We start from the raw sequence: 13,523 nt of genomic DNA, 5'->3' as shown, positions 1-13,523 counted from the left end.
TCCAATTAAAAGACATCGACTGGCAAAGTGGATTAAAAAACAAGACCCAACTATGTGTTTTGGGAAAAGATGGCCACAGGCTGAAAGTGAAGGGATGGAAATTGATGATATGCAATTGGAGCCTGAAAACAAGTAGAAGTAGCTATTCTCCTATCTGACAAAGCAAACATCAAACAAAAATTAATCAGAAGAAACAAAGGTTACTTTATATTGGTAAAGGAAACAATGCATCAAGAAGATACAATGACAGTAAATATTTATGCTCAAATATTGGTATTCCTAATTACAAAAACAGGTACCACTTGAATTAAAACCCTATATAGATCTAGACCCCGGTACAATAATACTGGGTGATTTTGACGTACCTCTCTTACCAACAAATATGTCATCTAGATATAAACTAGGTAAAGATTCTTCAGACATAAAAAATATTATAAATCAAATGGACTTAACACATATTTATATACTGTTTTGTTCAACAATAGCCAAATTCACTTTCTTTTTAGCTGCTTACGGAGCCTTCTCCAAAATAGACATATCAGGCCACAAAGCAACTCATATAAAAACAAACAAAACCAAAAAAAAAAAACAATTCCTTATATCTTATCTGATCATAATAGAATAAAATCAGAAATCACACACACATACAAAAATATTCTACAGGAAATATAATAAACACATGGAATTTTAACAATATAATTTTGAATGATGAATGGGTAAATAGAAGAAATCAGGGAAAAATTTAAAAATCCTTAGAATCAAGCTGGGCACAGTGGCACATGCCTGTAATCCCAGCAGCTCAGGAGGCTAAGGCAGGAGGATCATGAGTTCAAAGCCAGCCTCAGCAAAAACAAGGCACTAAGCAACTCAGTGAGACTCTGTCTTTAAATAAAATACAAAATGTATATATATACACATATATATATGTAATTATATATATATATATATATATATATATATATATTAAAATCAAATGAGAATAGTGATATAAAATGTCAGTGTGGGAGACCAATCTTACACGTGACTGGGTTACTCCCTGGCTGGGTGCTGAGGCGCTCAGTCACAGAAATGTGGCAGAGCTTTCCCCACCCTTCTTGGGTTTGAGGGTCAGTGTCTCAGACATGGGTGTGTCTTGCTACAGCCCCATGGGTAAAGCTACGCTCACCTGTTCCTTTATAATATAACCCCTTGCCCTGTTTAGGATAGAATCTTCCATGGAAGTGCCTTGTGTGTGTCCCCTTCTCTTACTAGGCTCTTGGGTGTGGCCTACCCAGGTGTCAGTCAACCTGCTGACAGTGGACATCATGAAGATAGACTCAGCCCCCTGAAACCTGACCCCTTGCCTCATTTGAATGAGCTTCTCCTCAAAAAAAGGAGTCAGCATGTGCTCTTAATCCCTCTCTTTCTGTGGACCCTTAAGGTCAGAGGAGCCGTCACAGCGACCCCAAACAAAAAGGTATTGTGTCTCTTGTGTAGTTATTTCATGCAGCCCAGTTAGCCCAGTTTATATGGAGTGACCCCTGAGCCTTTTAGTCATGAGAACAGAAACCTGGCAAGTCAGAACCTCTGGGATACTGTGAAGGTGTTTCTAAGAGGAAAGTTTACAGCTATGAGTATCTGCATAAGAAAATTTAAAAGATTCTAAATAAACAACCTAATGACTAATGACACATCTCAAGTTTCTTGAAAAATAAGAACAAACCAATTCCAAAACTAGTAGAAGGAAGTAAATAATAAATAAGATCAGAGATAAATCAGTTAAATAGAGAATGAACAATACAAAGGACCAGTTAAACAAAGAATTGGTTCTGTGAAAAAATAAACAAGATTGAAAGACCCTTCACAAAACTAACCAAAAGAAAAAGGATAAAATGAAAATTAGAGATGAAGAAGAATATACCACAGACATCATAGAAATCCAGAGGATAATTCGGAACTGTTCTGAAAACTTACACTCCAACAAATTGGAAAACCTAAAATAAATGGATATACACATATGACCTGCCAAAATTGAATTAAGAGGAAATAGAAAACCTAATAACCAGCAGTGGACACAGCAATAATAACAGGCTTTCTAACAAAGAATAGCTCAGGACCAGATGAATTCTCAGCAGAATTCTACCAGACCTTTAAAGAACTAATGCCAATGCTCCTCAAATTATTCCACGATATAGTTTGGGATGGAATGCTTCAAAATTTATTCTATGAAGTCAGTATCACCCTCAGATGAAATCTAGATAAGGGCACCTTAAGGAAAGAAAACTACAGACCAATATCCCTGATGAACTTTGATGTAAAATTCATAATAAAATATTAGCATATCATATTCAACAACCTATTCAGATGATTGTACATCATGACCAAATTGGTATTATCTCAAGGTTGCAAGGGTGGTTTAATACACCCAGATTGATAAATGTGATTTATCATATGTGATAAAATTAAGGACATATGTAAATTTATCATACGTAAATAAAATTAAGGACAAAAATCACATCATCATCTCAAGAAATGCAGAGAAAGCCTTTGACAAAATTGAAAAAAGTCTGAAGAAACTATAGACAGAAGAAACTTACCTCAACAGTATAAATGCTATATGTGGAAAAACCCAAAGCCAACATCATTGTGAAGGGAAAAACTGAAAGCATTTCCTTTAAAATCCAGAACAAGATGTTCCCTCTGACCACTCCTATTCAGTATAATTCTTGAAACACTAGCCTGAGAAATCAGGCAAGAGAAGGAAATTAAAGGGATATAAATAGGAAAAGAAGAAGCCAAATTATCTATTTGTTGATTACATAATCCTGTATCTAGAAGACCCAAAAAACTCCACCAAATGACTTCTAGAGCTCAAATATTCAGCAAAGTAGCAGGTTAAAAAATCAACATACAAAAATCAATGTCTTTCCTATATACCAATAATGAATCTGCTGTGAAAGAGATAAGAAAAATGATTCCATTCATAGAGCCTCAAACACACACACACACACACACACACACACACACACACACACACACACACACACCTATGAACAAATCTAACCAAGGAGGCAAAAGATATCTCTAATGGAAAACTAGAGAATACTGAAGAAGAAAATTGAAGAAGACATAAGAAGATGGAAAAACCTCTCATTTTCATGAATAGGCAGAACTGATAGTATTAAAATGGCCATACTACATACCAAGCACAGTATATAGATTCAATGCAATCCTATCATTACTAATGACATTCTTCATAGAACTAGAAAAAACAGTCCTAATACTCATATGGAAGCACAAGAACTCTGAATAGCCAAAACAATCTTGAGCAAAAGGCATTATAATTCCTTTTTTTTCCTTTTTAAAATTAATTTCTTATATACATGACAATAGTGGAGTGCATTACATTCATGATTATCCATTCACAACACAATCTTTTGTAATTCTGTATATAAAGTATGTTCATGCTAAATTATGCCATTATATATGAGCTCTCAATTTTTGCATACAATTTTTAATACACCTTTATACCACCATTTATCACATCTCTATTTGTATAAAAGGTATGTTGACACCAAATTCACATCTTCACACATGTATTTTGTATAATGAAGACCCTCTTCTTCCACCATCCTAGCAACATAATTCTTGATATCAAGACATATTACATAGCCATAGTAACTAAAACAGCACAGTATTTGCATAAAAAAGAAATGGAAACAATTTCACAGAACAGAACACAGGTCACAAAATAAACCCCTTCATTTATAGCAAACTCATTCTCAACAAAGACACCCTACTTTGGAGAAAAGATAGCTTCTTCAATAAATGTTACTGAGAAAACTGTAGACTCACATGCCGAAGACTGGAACTTTGTCCCTGTCTCTCATCCTGTATAAAAGTCAACTAAAAGTGGATCAGAGCCTGACATATAAGACCTGGAGCTCTGAAACTACCAGAATAAAACCAGATATGGTTTAGGCAATGATTTCCTGGATAGGACTCCAAAACCAGTGGAGACAAAGGCAAAAATAGACAAATGGGATTACTTAAACTAAAAAGCTTCTGCACAGCCAAGGAAATAAGAAAGAGAGTGCAAAAGCTACCTATAGAAAGGGAGAAAATATTTTCTATCTGTCTATCTGACAAGGAGTTGATATATAAAATACAAGGGATTCCAAAAATTTAATAGGAAGCACCAAATACCTGATTTTAAAATGGAAACTAAATCTAAATAGACATGTCTCAAAAGAAGACAAATGAATGGTATGTGAAAAAATGCTCAACATTAATCATTAGGGAAATGCAAATCAAAACCACAACAAGGTATCACCTACCTCAGTATATTACCACAAAGACTAAAGAAAACAATGGCTGGCAAGGACATGGAAATAAGGGAACCCTTACGCATAGTTGTAGGAATGTAAAATAGTACAGCCATTATGGAACAGTATAGAGGTATCTTAAGAAACTAAAAATACATCTACCATAAGATCCAGGAAGCCCACCCCTGGATATAGACCCAAAGGAAATGAAATCAGGATGTCCAAGACACATCTGGACGGCCACGTTCATTATTCGCAATAGCCAAGAAGTGGAAACATCCCAAGTGTCCATCTGTAGATGATCAGATTAAAAAAAAAAAAAAGTAGTACACATACACAAGGGCACACACCTCTCAACTATAAAGAAGAATGAAATCCTGTCATTTGTGGCAACATGGATAGATCTGTAGATCATTTTGTTAGGTGAAATAGCCAGTCACAGAAAGACAAGTACCACATGATCTCACTCGCATGGAAACTAAAAAAGTTGATCTCATAGAAGTTGAGAGTAGAATGGTGGTTTCCAGAGGCTGAGAGAGTAGAGTGGGGTGAGGGATGGGGAAAGGTTGACTAATGGGTCCTGAGTTACAGGTAGACAAGAGGGAGGAGTTCTAGAGCACAATAATGAACTGTACATTTCCAAACTCCAGAAGAATTTTGAAGTGTTCACCATAAAGAAAAGACAAATGTTTGAGAAGATAGTTTTAACATCATTTAAACATCATACAGTGTATATACATGTATCAAAAAATTGCACAGTACCCCAATAATGTGTGTAATTTTTATGTTTTAAGTATCAGTTAAATAATAAATTATAAAAAATAAAATTTTTGAATGCAAAAATAAAAGAATGTGTTCTTTGAAAAGATAAATAAAACAAACCTTTTGTTAGAATAAGAGAGAGAGAGAAAACCAAAATAAATTTAGAGATAGAGAAAGGAGATGTTATAACCAATACCACAGAAACACAAAGGATCATTAGGGATTATTAGGCAAAACTATATGATAACAAATTGAAAACCCCAGAATAAATGGACAAATTTTTGGGCACATATGAACTGACAAAATTAAACCATAAAAAAATCTGAATAGACCAATAACAAGTGATGAGATTGAATTAGTAATAGTTTCCCAGCAAAGAAAAACCCAGGACTTGCAGGCTTTGCTGCTGAATTTTATCAAGTTTTTAAAGAAAAATTAATACCAACTCTCAAACTCAAACTATGCTACAGAATTAAGAAGGAGGGAACCCTTTCAAAGTCATTCTATGAGGCCAGCAGTATCCTGCTAATGAGACCAGTTAAGGATACAACAAAAAAAAATAAATAAAGCTATGACAAACATCCCTGATGAACATAGATTCAAATTTTCTCAACAGAATACTAGCAACATATGCAAATGGATGACTATAATGTATCCCATCAATAGGATAAAAGATAAAAATCATGTGATCATATCTGTTGATGCAGAAAAAGCATTTGATAAATTTCAACAACTCCTCATGATAAAAGCCCAGAACAAATTAGGTATAGAAGGATCAAGCCTCCGCATAAGAGAGGCTACATATAAGAAACACACAGTCAAAATCATACTGAATGGAAAAAAGTTGAAAGCATTTCAGGAACAAGACAAAGGTACCCACTCTCAGTGCACTTTATTCAATATAGAAGTTTTAGCCAGAACAATTGGGCAAGAGAAAGAAATAAAAGTCATAATAAATAGGGAGGAAGTAAAATTATCCCTGTTTGCAGATGATATGACTCTATAAATATAGAATAACCTTTAGACTCCACCAAAAGACTGTTAGCACTGGTAAATGAATTCAATAAGGCAACAGCATACAAAAACCAACATACAAAATCAATAGCTTTTGTATACAACAACAATGAATTACTGAGAAAGAAAGTGTGAAAGCAATCTCATTTACAATAGCTATCAAAAAGTAAAATGCCTAGGGATAAAATTAACCAAGGAAATGAAAGACCTCTACAATCAAAATCACAAAACATTGATGAAAGAAGTTAAAGCAAACAAAAAAAGTTGGGCAAAACACAACTTGCAAATTGAGTAGCCCCCAGAACCAGACTTGAGATCTCCAACCCAAAAGACAGCATTTATAGGAAAACAGAGGCATTGCATAGAAGACAACTCAGCTGATGGCAGCCTCATGAGATAGCCAGTTACTTACACCTTGCCTAGGTAGTTGTTTACAGCCCAGTTAGTTTAGTGGCTACAAGGCTTTCTGCAACCAGCCAAAACTCAGTTACTCTATTGGTTTGGTCTGTTATGTCCTGAGAAGGTGCTGAGTCCAAGTCCAAGGTCGCCTAGACTATTTTATTTCATTCCACCAAGATGGTGACCACTCGGGTTGTAGTCCCACAGCACGGGGGCTAGTGATGCCATGGCCCAGTCCTGGGCAGGGAGCATTCCACAACCCTGCCTCTACATGCTTTTCCATGACCTCCTTTCCCCAACAGTGTAGCTGTATTTACTGATTAGGAGTTCTGTGCCCAGTCTGCCCTTTCACTTCCATGATGAAGCATAATTCTTGTTATGAATGAGGAAACTGTGGCTTGAAAAGTTCAGGAATCTTGTCTAGGGTCCCACAACTAACAATAATATGAGTTTCCAGCCCATATGGGTCCCTATTACACACATGGACTGATTTTTCTCAAAGTCTTTCTTAGGAAGAAAACACACACTCATCAGGTTACAACAGAAAATAAAAGTTCATCAGGTTACAACAGAAAATGAAAGTTCACCACAATCCAAGATCAAATTTCTTCTGCCAGAGAGGTTTCTTTGGCAGCGTCCCTCAGGGCCTACCCTTCATCAGGCTTCAAGGCAGCCAGCATTAGTGAGTTCCATGTCACAGAGGTTAAGAAGGATGTGAGGCTGACGGGCATGTATCCTGTCCCATCCATCCATCCATCCATCCTGTTATGCTGGAATTCGGGACTCCCAAAGACCACCAGAGACCCAAGATCAATGTAAGCAGCAAAGAGGTGTTTATTTCGAGCTAGCTCGGTCCTCCGTGCGCACACACAGCAACTGGTGACGCTGAGATGCCCGGAGCCCAGGGTTTGCAGCAGTTTTATACATTCTTTGGAGAAGGCATGTTACCACTGTTCCCCAATGTTGAAGAATAACACCAGAGAAGCACGCCGAGGCAAGGTCAGAGTAGAAATTAGAAGTTTATTAAAGGACAGAAGAAAAGACTTCTCCCGGAGGAATAAGGGGACCCAAGAGGTAGAATCCGTGGAAGTGCAATTGTTTCCCCTTTTTATAGTTCTTTCAGGGATGGAATGTAGGTTGGAAGGCCCTAGGGGTGGGACACAGGTGGGCCAAAGAAGTAATCTGGGCAGGAAGGACTTCATTAACATTTATTTGGGATGAGCTATCTTCAAATCTGCTGGGGCTGTTCATTAACATTTCTTTGGGATGGACTTTGGGCCTAGGGCTTTTCTTGGGACTTCATTAACATTGCATGAGTTGTCCTGCGTTTCCCGGAATTCATTCTCAACATGGCCTCCATTTTAGATCTTACTCAATATTAGACCCGATTTACCTAACTACACCGACTACCTAACTTTAAATCTGGCTTCAGCAGGAACCCCCACCTACATCATAGCATCTCTTAGCAAATCATCACACACGGCGGGAAAATCAAATAACAACTCTAAAACATGATTAGCACATTCACTGGCGTGAAAAGTTGGGTAGAGGTGATTGGTTACTACAAGAGGGGGATTCATGTGAACTGATTGGTTTAAGCCAAGAGGGATGTATGTGTTGAACTACATGGTTTCCCAACTCGTGTCAGCCACCATAAACTACTGAGAGGGTCATCTCGCATCCCAGGTATTTTCCTTGTCTCATGCTGATTGGTGGCTGCTAGGGGGTTGCTATGGATCCCCACCTAGCCTGACTGAGTCAGGGACACCTGGCTCTGCAGATCTCTCCTGTTATTTGTAGATAAACAACTTAGCAGGGTGGGAATGTGCCTAGGAGTGCTCTGTGGGTCTTTTCAAGGACAAAGGTCATGACCCTTCCTTGGACAGGCTTTGCTCTGAGGTAGAGGCTGGTTTTCCAATCCATTCTCTCAATAAAGGTTTACTGAGTACTGTAAACTTTGGTGCTGGTCAGTGCACAAATGCTGGGACCCAGTCAGTGGTGATCTAGGAAAAAAACATCCTGTCCTCAGGAACTCCCATTCTAGTGGAGGGACAATAATAGCAAATATAAAATCAGGTAGTGAAAACTCTGAAGATAACAGGATGACAGAAGGAGGTTATTTTATGTGAGATCAAGAAAGTCATCTTGAAAGGGTAAAGTTTCTAAGCTACAAAGCCTGAATTAAAGTGTAAAAGACCTGGCATTGTAAAGTTTCTAAGATGCAAAGCCTGAATTAAAAAGTGAAAGACCAGGTATTGTTAAATTCCTCTGCTACACCCAGAACCTGAAATTCCTGAGATAGTTAAGACAACACCCTAGGGCCCTGTGCAGTTTGTCACTAAGTATACAGAGCCCGAACCAATCAGTTTGAATGTGTACCCCCCCCCCTTAGGAGTGACCAATCACCCCCGCCCGACCTGTTCCCACCAATGAATGTGCTAATCATGTATGAGAGTTGTTGTTCAGTTTTCCTGTGCCTCATGCTGATTTGTTCTGATGTATGCAAAGCCCCCGCCCTCCCCAAAAAGTGTACTTAAGCACTGCTTAGCCTCTGCTCTGGGCTCTGGGCTGCTCTCGCTTCTTGAGTGAGCCTAGATCCTCAGTGTGCTGAATTGGATCCTCAATAAATCCCCTTCTGCAATTGCATGAGTCAGTCTCTTGGTGGTCTCTTCCTCCGACTTTTCGCCAGACCCTTACAATCTAATGGGATTCTATTTTGGCAAAGGCCTCAGTGAAGTAAAGCAAAGAAGCCTGTGGTTATCCTGAGGAAGAAGTTTCTCTCTGTTGGAGGAAGTAAAAAGGAGGACCTGAGGTGAGAACTTCAGGGGAACTTTAGAACCAGAAAAGCCAGTGTAGCTGCAGGTGAAGGAGAACCCAGGGAAAGTGGCAGGTGATGTGCTTAGAGAGGAAATCGGAGGCCCCCTCAGGTGAGCTTTATGGACCAGGTAGTTCTCCTGGCTACCAAGGTATTTTTAAAGTTCCCCTTCAACCTTGAGGCATTTCACCTTTTTCAACCCATTCCTAGACTTAAATTTGTTTGAGTGGTGAATCATTTTTTTCTGCTATCCTTAAGCAAACTTTTCTTTTCCTCTCCATAGGGATTGTTTCCCCTTCCTTCCCTTGTGGTTTTGATAGCCCCCTGCAGTTATACTCAACTGTAAAAATCCCAGGCCCTTCTAAGACACATAGAAAACAGGATGTCATGTTGCTCCTGAGCCCCAAATGGAAGGTCCTGCTTTTGGAAGAGAAAATAGCCCTTTTCCTGCTTAACCTCTGTGACATGGAACTCACTACTGCTGGCTGCCTGGAAGCCTGATGAAGGGTAGGCTCTGAGGGACGCTGCCAAAGAAACCTCTCTGGCAGAAGAAATTTGATCTTGGATTGTGGTGAACTTTCATTTTCTGTTGTAACCTGAGAAGTGTGTGTTTTCTTCCTAAGAAAGACTTTGAGAAAAATCAGTCCATATGTGTAATAGGGACCCATATGGGCTGGAAACTCATATTATTATTAGTTGTGGGACCCTAGACAAGATTCCTGAACTTTTCAAGCCACAGTTTCCTCATTCATAACAAGAATTATGCTTCATCATGGAAGTGAAAGGGCAGACTGGGCACAGAACTCCTAATCAGTAAATACAGCTACACTGTTGGGGAAAGGAGGTCATGGAAAAGCATGTAGAGGCAGGGTTGTGGAATGCTCCCTGCCCAGGACTGGGCCATGGCATCACTAGCCCCCGTGCTGTGGGACTACAACCCGAGTGGTCACCATCTTGGTGGAATGAAATAAAATAGTCTAGGCGACCTTGGACTTGGACTCAGCACCTTCTCAGGACATAACAGACCAAACCAATAGAGTTTCATCATAGTAACTGAGCTTTGGCTGGTTGCAGAAAGCCTTGTAGCCACTAAACTAACTGGGCTGTAAACAACTACCTAGGCAGGGTGTAAGTAACTGGCTATCTCATGAGGCTGCCATCAGCTGAGTTGTCTTCTATGCAATGCCTCTGTTTTCCTATAAATGCTGTCTTTGGGATTGGAGATCTCAAGTCTGGTACTGGGAGCTGCTCAATTTGCAAGTTGTGTTTTGCCCAACTTTTTTTGTTTGCTTTAACTTCTTTCATCAATGTTTTGTGATTTTGATTGTAGAGGCTCAAAGAGCAAAATCAAAAAAGATAATGAAACCCTCCTAAGGAAATAACAAGGGGGTAGCTATTGGGGAATATGCCCAGCTGGGTCACCTTCAGCCCCTTCCCTTTAAGAAAAAAGAATTCATAGCAGGTGGGATCCTGGGGGTGTTGTGTGCTCACCAAAGTATACAAATTCACAGGGTGGGAGGAACAGAGGAGAAAGTGATTGAAAGGGGGAAAAGGTTTGTTCAGAACTTTTCCATTGAAGAGAACTAGGTAGGCACTAATTAGCTTCTGCTGAGATTTTAACAGCAAAGGAGTTGCCACTGTGCATTTAATTTGTTCCATAAACATTTGTTAAATGTATTTTGTAGGAGACATTGTGCTAGATTCTGGGAATATGAAAATAAATAACTCGTCCTATTGGACCCCATACTTTGCTCTGAAGACAGATGGGAGCCCAAATAACCATAAAGTGCCAGGGAGAATAATCTCATGGAAGTTAGAATTAAGTGTTAACACACACACACACACACACACACACACTAACACATTTTGTTTAGGGGTTGTGTGAAGAGTTCTAAGGATAAAATAATGTAATTGAAATTGTATGGATCTTGAATTTCACTAGGAAAAGAAAATAAAAGAACATAGTCACTTCACCTGTCCCTTTCTCTAATGTCCCATTATATGCTCTTAGTCTTAAAAGAAGAACAGTGGATTTGATGTTTTAGAGCACCTTCCCAGGTCTTAACTTCTGCCTCTTCCACAGATAGCCATCAGATCTTGAGCAAGTCACTATCTCTTGTAATTTATTTCTCATCAGCAATGAACTCTGATATTCCAACCACATCAAAACTTGTCCAGTTCTTTACTTTCTATTTGGAAAGCTGCAAACTATAAATGGACTTTCAGGAGATGCATAGAAAGGGGCAATGGCTGGAGCTATGCATGGTATTCTGTCTTTTCATTCTCTTAAACCCTTTGCTTGTAGGTCAACTTTCCTTTCTATAACAAATACCTGAGATAAATCAACCTAAAAAGAAGAGAGGATTATTTTGTCTCATGGTCTCAGAAGTTTCAGCCTATGGTCAATCGGTCCTGTTGCTCTAGGCTGTGGTGACGCAGTACTCATGGCTGGAGCTGGTGGTGGAAAAGGCACTTTCTGGCAACAGGAAGCAAAAAATGAGAAACAGGAAGGGGCAAGGGTCCCAATATCCCTCTCAAGGGCCCGCCCCCTTCCACTAGGCCCTATCTCTTAAAGGTTAGATCACCTTCCAGCAGTGCCACAGGCTGGTGACCTAACCATTAATACGCCTTTGGGGGACATTTCTAAACCATAGCATGTATATTTTAGAATCAGTTTGTCATTTCAAAAACAAAACCACAAGCACACCCCATTGGAATTTTTATTAGAATAATATTGATGCATAGATCAGTCTGTGGAGACATAACATCTTTATAATAATGAGCCTTCTGGTCCATGACATTTATTTAGATTTTCTTTAATGTCTTTTAATAAAATTTTATAATTTTCTTCAGGAAAGCTTTTATAAATATTTTAGTAAATTTATTTTCAAGTATCTTTTTTTTGGGGGGGATACTATTGGAGATTCTCTTTAAAAACATTTGTTTAATAGTTTATTTCTGATGTATGGAAATATAATTGAGTCATGTCAATCAGAATCTTATTAAACTCTCTATTCAATTAAACAAGTTAAGGTGTTTGATGTTTTATTGAACCTTCTATAAATAACATTAGTTTTGTTTCTTCCTTTTCAGTCTGCATAGTTTTAATTTTCTTGTCTGTTAGTTAAAACTTTCAAGTCAACACTGAATTAGGGAGTAGTGGTAGCAGGCATCTGAGTTTAAAGAAAATCTTTTTACAGTTGCCTTATTAAATATAAGCTTGAATATTTTTATGTATACCTTTTATAGTGTAAAGAATGTTTCTTCCCAGTGGCTTAGGAGGCTGATGCAGGAAGATTATGAGTTCAAAGATAGGCTTCGAAACTTAGTGAGGCCCTAAGAAACTTTGAGAGACCCTGTCTCAAAATTAAAAAAAAAAAAATATATATATATATAGATATAGATATAGATAAATAGATAAATAGATAGATAGATAGATAGATAGATAGATAGATAGATAGATAGATAGATAGATAGATAGGCTGGGGATGTAGCTCAGTGGTTAAGCACCCTTGGGTTCAATTCCCAATACAAAAAAAAAATGTTTCTTTTTATTCCTAATTTGGCATATGGGTTAATAGGAATGTAAATGCAGAATTTATTAATTTTTTCTCTTGGCTAAAAAAGAAATTCCTTTTGGCTTTGTCACCCAGGAATAAACCTCTTAGTCTGAAACATGCCTGAATGGACCTCTGCTTGAGAGGACAAATGGGTCATCCCAGAAACTCAGGCCACTTAGGATTATTTTTTTAAATGTCATTGTTTGAGATAATAAAATATTTTGTTATTTCCCTCTTTACCCAGGCCTTAGTCAATACCTAGCTATTATAACTTGACTTCTCTTAAATAACACATAATTCCAAATATATACCAAAGTGCAAAGTGAAAATGATGAGTTAAGCATATTTCCAGGGGGCTGGGGTCATGACTTAGTGGCATTGCGCTTGCCTAGGGTGTGTGAAGCATTGGGTTCAATCCTCAGCACCATATAAACAAATAAAGTAAAGTTAAAAACAAACAAACAAACAAACATATTTCCAGAGGAGTTTGTCTAGGACACATTCAGCTCAGAGGCACTGAACAATTGAAGGTGGTGTCACGGCATCTAGGAAGCCCAGTTATTTTATGCACTCTGACACCATGCATCCTCTGCCCTTCCCCCATTCCAATGGACTCTAAAGAGGAAAGGCCCAGCAGTGCTGGGAGTGGGTAAGAGAGGAGCAGAAAAT

This window comes from Ictidomys tridecemlineatus, chromosome 12 (genome assembly GCF_052094955.1).
Source record: "Ictidomys tridecemlineatus isolate mIctTri1 chromosome 12, mIctTri1.hap1, whole genome shotgun sequence".
Taxonomy (NCBI): domain Eukaryota; kingdom Metazoa; phylum Chordata; class Mammalia; order Rodentia; family Sciuridae; genus Ictidomys; species Ictidomys tridecemlineatus.
Note: the sequence above shows the minus strand (reverse complement) of the source record.